This window comes from Argopecten irradians, chromosome 15, assembly GCF_041381155.1.
Source record: "Argopecten irradians isolate NY chromosome 15, Ai_NY, whole genome shotgun sequence".
Taxonomy (NCBI): domain Eukaryota; kingdom Metazoa; phylum Mollusca; class Bivalvia; order Pectinida; family Pectinidae; genus Argopecten; species Argopecten irradians.
This window is the reverse complement of record NC_091148.1, coordinates 27,792,834-27,802,064: the sequence shown is the minus strand read 5'-3', so window position 1 is coordinate 27,802,064 and position 9,231 is coordinate 27,792,834. Positions and strand designations below refer to the sequence as shown.

The following is a 9,231-nucleotide window of genomic DNA, read 5'->3' as shown; positions in this document are numbered from 1 at the left end:
GAATATATTCGAACAATCCATGTTTACTGATAAATGCGGCCTTGTGTCTGGACTCCGTTTCCACCTCCAGTTGCCAGTATCCTTCGGCCATATCCGAAGTCCTCATGTACGTGCTTCCGGCCAGTGTATCCACAACTTTCTATGTTCGTTAAAAAGTAAGAATCCTTAAATGTAACTTTGTTTAATGCACGATACTCAATGCAATAGCGTAACATTTCATCCTTTTTACGAACCAGTACCGGAGCAGCTGCCCACTCCGAATTGCTAGGTTGAATAACTCCCTTCTCCAGTTGTTAATGAACATGCGCCCCCCCCCCTGCTGTAAAGGCTTCGCGTTCTCTGTGTCGATTGAATGGCCTATGTTTCCATTGAACAATCCAAGACCCATGTCATTTTTATCAAATACATCTCCAAAATGAATTAAAATTTCAGCTTCCTACATGGCTTGCATATCATAAAAATATTTGTCTGCACGTCGGTATATTTCTTCTAGGTGTTCCAGGATCCTATCTCGTAATTCCGGTAAGGTGACTGTGTCAATGTCAATGTCATTGTCAATTATTTTCTCTTTCAAAACCTCAAGTTCCATACCTATTCCGACTTAACGGGGATTTTTGTGTCTTGAATTTGTTGGTCGGGTTCATCAGCAGTATGCGGACATCCTTTCCGTTTTCAAGTAGACTGGCAGGGACGAGTACTTCCCCTAAGTCCTTCCTGGTTTAAAATCATTTGGTCTGGCTCATAAACATTACGCGCCACTATTTGACAAACCTTACACCGACAAGTCCTAATAGCCTCACATTTAAACAACTGATTAAAGGTAAATCAAACTCATTGACTTTCATAGATCTTTTTATATCGTCGCTACGCCTTCATCACTTGCTTGTTACAGAGACATTCTTAGTTTTGACACGTACGTCAAACAGGGACATGGCACAATTTATTCTTCTTCGGTACCGCAATGTTGCTCGACTATAAACATGGGTCAGTAAAACGATAAAATGACAGAAATTTATCCGATACACCCAATCAAATCATACCTAAACTTTAAAATGCGTATAATATGCTTAATTATTATACCTACAACCCACACACCTCCACAAAAAATGTAAGCTTCACGATGTCTCATACTCTTTCTTTGCTGACGACATGAACAAAAACTAATGCTTAAACTACAAAATGAGAGTTCATAAAAATATTTTTTTAAAATTTAAATGGTAGAAATCTGTAATAGTTGTACTTTTTTAAAGCACCACTCTTTCGATCTACAGCAGGCCTAGTTGGAGGCTACGCCTTCTTAGGCAAAAGTAGGTCCAGAATATTTTTTGCGCGAAGACCGGTGTTTAAAGATTTCCCAAGTTCATGAGCAAATGAAACAGGATTTGTTATGTAGTTTTATTGAGTCCAACTCCAGTAAAAACTGAAAAGTATAAATGTACCCTTCGCACTCAGAAACGATGATATAATTATCGTACAAGTACGTTGAACTGCTTAAATTTAAAAATGAAATTCAACCGCTGTTCAATACATTTACCGGCTATAAGGTATATATGTGATTTATCGTAGTCCGAATAATTATAAGAAAATGTTTTTACATGCAATATGTTTCTTTAAATGCATTTATGACTCCTCTGTAATATGTTTTTCAATTACTTCTTATTTGTTTTGCTTGAAACGTATTAGTAAAATAACTTTTTTTTGCTTTTTCCAGTATTATAATCCAACAATTTATACATTTCGAAGATACAATAGGACAAACATATTGCCACTGAAGTATGTTCCATGATAATAAATAAAGTGTTCCCTCTCTCATTCTCTCTCTCTACCACTCTCTCTATCTCAAAAAAATGTAAATAAGCCTTCTTGTGTTTTTTGTTATATTATTAACTATAATTCTGTGAGGAGAGAGTTTCATATAAGTCGTAAACGTGTGTCCAATCCTATTGTGTATAAAGTATTACAACAAAATATATTTAAATAACAACATTTGATTTTTTTTCTATTCATTTTATTTTTTGCAAATGTCGGTGTCACATTGATGTCAAACCTGCAAATAGAAAAGAGAAAAAAATCAAAGAAATAATTCAAATGTCTTGAGGCAAAGAAAACTTTACAAAATATAACTTTACCAAAATAGAAAAACAGGCTAAAAGGAGAAATTATTTTAAAACTTTCGTTATCTAAGGAAGGGTAAATTGACTTGAAGGAGACACAATAAATGAAATCAAGTATATCGAGCATTTACATCGTCGAACATTGTTTGATAACGTATGATGATAGATGATGCAAAATATGTTATATTTATACAAAAAATGCTTAATTACTACGTAACGACAATATCTTAAACCTCTATCATCAGAAATAGAACAGGAAGGCAATTATTATAACAGTAAACACTGTATAAAGACCCCCTATAATCAGATCAGTTTTGCCTGTGTAGACACCAAGAAAGTAAATAACCCATTTAAACAGACTGTGGTCGTATTCATATTAAATACATTTTAAGTTTTCTCTTGAGTAGCCAGTATTTGTAGATCGTATTGACATTAAATACATTTTACGTTGTCCCTTGATTAGCCAGAGTTTGTAGATCGTATTGACATTAAATACATTTTACGTTGTCCCTTGATTAGCCAGAGTTTGTAGATCGTATTGACATTAAATACATTTTTACGTTGTCCTTGATAGCCAGAGTTTGTAGATCGTATTGACATTATATATCTTTACGTTGTCCCTTGATAAGCCAGAGTTTGTAGATCGTATTGACATTAAATACATTTTACGTTGTCCCTTGATTAGCCAGAGTTTGTAGATCGTATTGACATTAAATACATTTTACGTTGTCCCTTGATTAGCCAGAGTTTGTAGATGTAATTGACATTAAATACATTTTACGTTGTCCCTTGATTAGCCAGAGTTTGTAGATCGTATTGACATTAAATACATTTTACGTTGTCCCTTGATTAGCCAGAGTTTGTAGATCGTATTGACATTAAATACATTTTACGTTGTCCTTGATAGCAGTTTGAGATTATGACATTAAATACATTTTACGTTGTCCTTGATTAGCCAGAGTTTGTAGATCGTATTGACATTAAATACATTTTACGTTGTCCTTGATTAGCCAGAGTTTGTAGATCGTATTGACATTAAATACATTTTACGTTGTCCCTTGATTAGCCAGAGTTTGTAGATCGTATTGACATTAAATACATTTTACGTTGTCCCTTGATTAGCCAGAGTTTGTAGATCGTATTGACATTAAATAGTTTTACGTTGTCCCTTGAGTAGCCAGAGTTTGTAGACTTACTGTTATAGCATCATCACAGGGTGGCCTATTTTCAAAGCCGGAATAGTTATAATATATTTTGACTGTAAGAAATCAAACGCTTACTTGCAAGACTGGCACATTTGGAGATTTTAGTGTTTACAAGTGTCCGCAGTAGCATAATCCATCAACACAATGTTTTTCTCTGCGACAGAACCAATCAGTCCTACCGATACAGTCACTCTGTTGGGTGCACGCTGTAATCAAATGAAAACAAAACGCTTATAGGGAACATTTGTTGGAATTATCGCCCCTGACTTACAGGTGGGGCGCAGCACGTTAAGGTCCCAAATTGCTATTACCGCATGGAAATAAAAGAAGTTTCAAATAAAATGGTTTGTAAGCTAAGACAGAACATATTAGGTAAACTAGTTAACTAAGATCTATAAAATGACTGGTGTTACATACTGTTTAGAAAAAGGAAAACAAATCCGAAACAGCTTGATGTAAATAGAGCTTACACAATGATTGGTTGTTGGATATGGAATTTATTCCGCACAATTTTGTCAACACCATTACAACAGTATAATCTGTCATTCCAGTCAGTATGTAAAGGACTAGGCGGACATTTTTCTACATGGATACATACAAGTAGCAAGACAACGGAAAAGTAAACAATAATTCCCGTGAAGGTGTAAATGGCGTAACGGTCCTTTGTCCACAATACAAAGACAAAAGTATTCAATAAAATATAAGAAACCAAAGCTAACTTATCGACAGTAACGATACTAATTAAATAAGTATAGTGTAATAGGTATATATTTTACAATATGATATAACGAAGACACAGTAAACATACGTACCAAAACCTGTCAATCTACAGGTACAGATACCACTCACGCATGCCTTTACACTCATATTATCACAGCTGGTGGACGTACAGGTGGCAGTGTTACTCCCGGTACAGACCTCGCTGTACACACATACTACAGAGAAAGGAAAGTGCAGTTAGTTTTTCTTTACGAAAAGGGTAAAAATAAATCATTTGTCGAATAAAGTAAAATAATAAAAAGAGTAATATTGTTCCTGCCTAAAGGGCGTTACGACGAAATCATACCCGAGAGTCATTCATGAACGTCCAACCCGAGGCTTGTTGAAGGATGGACATTCATGAATTCCGCCAAGGGTTGTAATTTCCTTGTTACTCCCTCATAGATAGGGAATGAATTTTTTTGCTCATTAACAAAAAAAAAGTTAAAAAAAGAAGCATTTTTTACTACGTCTTGAACATGGTTTCATCGACTGTACGGTAATATAAAGACGCCATTGACAAGGCACGCCACGGTTACACCACAGGACGTCATGAAGTCACGGTATTGTTTTTCAGGTTCAAAAGTTAGATAAATTGTCATTTCATTGTCTTTGTTGAAGAACCTCCGGTTTATAAGCATTTTCTCTTGGCTAATTACTTTTAAGTACATTTAGCTTAAATACGTTTTACTATGATATTTGAATCACATTATAGCGTGTGATAGTTTCATACACGTACCGGTGTTATATGCAAAATCTTGTTTTTTTTTTATTTGCTGTGTATTACATTTCGCTCGTAAGTAAAGTGTTTCCATAGGAATGTACAAACAACTACATATAAATGCTAATATAGATATCTAAGATGAAACAAAATCGAGAAATGTAACAGACTTCCTATTGAATGCTCTTCATGGGTTTTTTAAACGTGTCTCTATTCTTTAGGAGTTCTCTTGAAGTAACCTTAATTTTAGATTATTACAACACATTATTTTTTTTCAAAGCAAAATATCCTGTCAGAGTGAAATTGCTGAGTGAATTTACGGCCAGAGTTACTGTTCTATTCTCGCTGCAAATTTTACGGGATATATTTTCATTATACATAATGAGAAGATATTCAGTATGATTAATAAAAATGCGGGACGCAAATTCACTCAACAATTTCCCTTTGACAGGATAATTTACTTTGAAAAAATAATGTATTTTTCATTTTGAAAAACCTGAAATTGTTCCTTAAATAACTCAAGTTATTCTGTAGTAATAACTTGTATTATGTTTATTCTTTTTCCTCTTTGGTATTGTGAAGGATTATATTTTAAAAGAAAATTATGAAAAGACAATATTTGTATGAAAGATTACCCCAAGGCATCAACCTCGGTAGTTTTGTCTACTAAATAAAACAAAGTCTGTGTTCGTTAACAGACAATAATAATAAATGATTACTTAGGGAAACAAACTTGTCATGATAATTAGACGTTTTTTATGATGTTGTTAGTCAACATATCATGATGACTAAGTTGACTTAATTGCTTTAGTTATCTTGCGAAGGCAACATGTTTCAATAAAAATCTTTCAGATTTAATTATTTATGTCGCCTAAGCAAGATAACTAACATGATATGTCGACTTAATAGGTACTTTTGGCGAGATAATTATAGTGAAATGTCGCCTTAATTATCATGACAAGTCGACATAGTTATCACAATAAAACGGCTTTAATCATATCATGGCAAGTCACCATAATCATCATAAGTCGAATTTTGGCGAGATAATTATATCTCTAAATTGTAAGTGATGACATTAATATGCCACCATACAAACCAAAGTCTGTGTTTGTTAAAAGACAATTATAACAAACTATTACTTATAAAACAGTAAAACTCACCACTGACAACAGTAAGTACGAGAAGAATCAACAGAGCTTTCATCTTGAATCCGAACTGGCACGAGGTGGACGGTAGTCTTATAATGATGATAGAACACTATCTTATGTGGCCTTTTTATATAGCACTAGAGGCACATATACTGCGTGACAGTACATATAGGTACAGTATGATGTAATTATATAAAAGTATCGGCCTACTTCGTGACTAAAGAAACGTATTTCTTATCTATTTTCGGAAAATCATACAATTAGTTATACATTTTAACTTGTCGTAGATAAGCGGACAATTTCATGTGATCTGTTGCGAAAACGTGAATACCACGTGAAAATCTACACGTTTCACATGAAGTTATATATATATATTTATCGGTATTGAATTGATAAGTATTAAAGTTTAAAAATCACTAATTAACAATTTATTTTGAATCACTTTCAAATGCCTATACAGTATATATATATATTCTTAAAGATATTAAAGCTACAAAACCGGAACAATAATGAGTGTCTTTAATCAGATTAAATTTGATCTGTCAAAGGTTAAATGCTGAAAGTCTCGTCTTTTCCATCTGAATCACTTGCATCAAGCTTATCACTTAGTACTCAATCGATAACTTGCTTAAACAGATTCAATTTTTGTAGATCTTTCAACTTTTACAGACGTTTGCCTGTGCCAGTTTGTGTACTCTAAAATCCAAATGAAAAATAATGATAAAAATGGTTATGTAAGGCTGCAGCTGTATTGCTCATCTGGATATTACGTGATTTACATTCATTATGGCAAAGCATAAGGGAATGCCAGTGAAAATAACTGATTGTTTTATCCTTTCCACAAACATGCTACTGTGTTTAATTTTATTATTTCTTAAAGAAGCATTGAAATGATATGTAGAGAGAAAATAAATGAATATGAAAGACAAGAGAATAATTTCAACGGACATCTTCTTTAACTGGCAGCACAACCATTGCAATATCACAGTTATGCATCTAATGACCTCAAAATGGATGGCAAATAATACACTGCACAATGCCAATTGCATATTCCGTTTTTGCATATTACAGAGTTAGCTCCCTTGCCGGTAAGTACGTATTATGACATCATTATTTTGTGGGTATAATTCACATTATTTTCTTTGAAAAGTATGACATTGGTTACGACTGCAAACACATGAGGTAACAATCAATTCCTACCCGCAAGGGCAGATAACTCTGTAACATGTAAATACAGAATAAGGTGAGGTAAATAAATTAAGCAAAACATGTTTACCTAAAATGGAAATCTAAATATTAAAAATTGATGGATGTTATGTAACAATAATATGACGCATAAGAATATTACGATTACATCTGACATTATAATACAATGATTCCTTTATAATTGCACGCGGTGGGTATAACGTCAGTGATAGTTGCCCCTGGAATGAGGGTGCTGTTAAACTGAAGTTATAGCGCATTTCATTCAATCAGTTTGACCACTAAATCCCATATAAAGGTAATGGACAGAAACCCGTTTCTATGAGTATTTCCTAAACTGTTTCGTCACACTGATGCAATGCCGACCGTCAGGTACCCCCGACTTATAAAAGTCTAGTCGTCAGACCGAGCATCTTTCCTGACGATGCATTGTATAAAAGGTTTATGAACCCTTTCTCAGGTTCGTCTGGTGATGGCTTGTGCCAACAATTCAAGAATGACTCAACAAATTAGATAACATTGTTGATTTACCTTGAATATCTACATGCACAGTATGGTACCATATGTAACAGGATAGGAGAAAATGTAGCGGCAAGACCGGGATTCGATCCCGGGACTCTCCGAACACTAGCTGAGTGCTCTACCGTGCTCTACCTGGTCATCGATAATCGACGCAGCCCAGTCCCGCTACACTCCTCCCTCCTTTTTTGAATACATACGAGACCCTTTCAAACACTACAACCGTTGGTTATTTAGTTGGGTGCCAATTCTGTAACAGGAGAGAGAAGAAAATGTAGCTCTTCCGACTGAGCTACCTGATCACCGATAATCAACCCAGTCTGATCCCGCTACAAATATTTATCTGGTTATTTTATCTCCCTTCCTATTTTCAATCTACCTTTATGACTTAGAATCTTACCTGGTGGAAAAGAATATTTTGTCTTACAAATCTCGACAAATCATGCACACTGTGATTGTTGCAAGCTAATGTAAATATATTCTACTCTTTTCAAATATTCTTGATTACTATTCATGTGTAATATCTCAAAACATTGACATGTGCACGGAGTACAGCGGACCAGACAGCCGATGTTTTGGACATCTGCTAGATATTTCAGTTTCAGGTTACGGTGGCCAATAAAAGAAAACAAACACAATGCGGTTTTCATATGTTATTTCTTCTAAATACAACACTTTTTGTGCAAGTTGTCAAGCATTTATGGGGAATATTTTGCATTGAAATTGTCACCTCTAAATCGGTTTTGGACATCACTGGACATTGTATTTCCCCCATTTTTTTTTGTGATGCGCAAAAGATAATGATATTGTAGATTTTTTTAAAAGCATGTTTTTAGCCCTAAAAAGTCTGCGCAAATTATACCAGTTTTTTTACGGTATAATATTATTCGGAATGTATCCAAAACTTTTATCATATTATTTGCCGATTAACACTGTGATGATATCAGAAAATATATGATGGTCTACATACAAATGTTTACAGTGAATTTTAAGAATACTTGCATAACATGGAAATTAGAACTTAATATGAGAAAGATAACGAAGTGTGATATTCTCAAGACGTAAATCGGTACAACAACACCAGTTGATGTTATGGAATAACAGAATTAGATTTATAAAAATTGTTTACATATCTAGATACAGAAAATAATGTTAATGGTAAGCGTTTTTAAAGAAAGGGGAAAAAAAACCTGCTGAACAACACAATTAAATCGGTGGTTTGCTATTTATAAGAAATTAAGGGAATGATATCTCTGTCCTGTGCATCTTAAACTGAAAATATTCTGATTCACCTTGTATTGAACATTTTTAGTATACTCATCAGGAGGTATGGGGATTTGAAAATAAAAAATGTTGTAGAAAAATTCAGTTGTAATTTGGAAAAACATTCCTGAAGTTAAGAAAGTGTACAAACAATTGTCATGGTCTATGGTGAGCTAAACGAGTTATCCGGTTGAATTGAAGTTCGGATACAATGTATATCAATCAACTTGCTGTTTTACAAAAGAATAATTACAAAACTTGTAAAAAGTAGACTTACGCAATTGACCAATTTATTCAAA

The 9,231-nt window shown here is 33.9% G+C and overlaps 1 long non-coding RNA gene across 1 annotated transcript; it reads right to left on the bottom strand.

Moving 5' to 3' along the window:
* Positions 1 to 1,885: 1,885 nt before the first annotated feature.
* LOC138309104 (uncharacterized) lies at positions 1,886 to 6,114 on the bottom strand. Its single transcript, XR_011206199.1, has 4 exons — positions 5,960 to 6,114; positions 4,132 to 4,254; positions 3,395 to 3,525; positions 1,886 to 2,047 (listed from the first exon to the last, which is right to left on the bottom strand). It is a non-coding gene; the product is annotated as an uncharacterized lncRNA (long non-coding RNA).
* Positions 6,115 to 9,231: the final 3,117 nt, after the last annotated feature.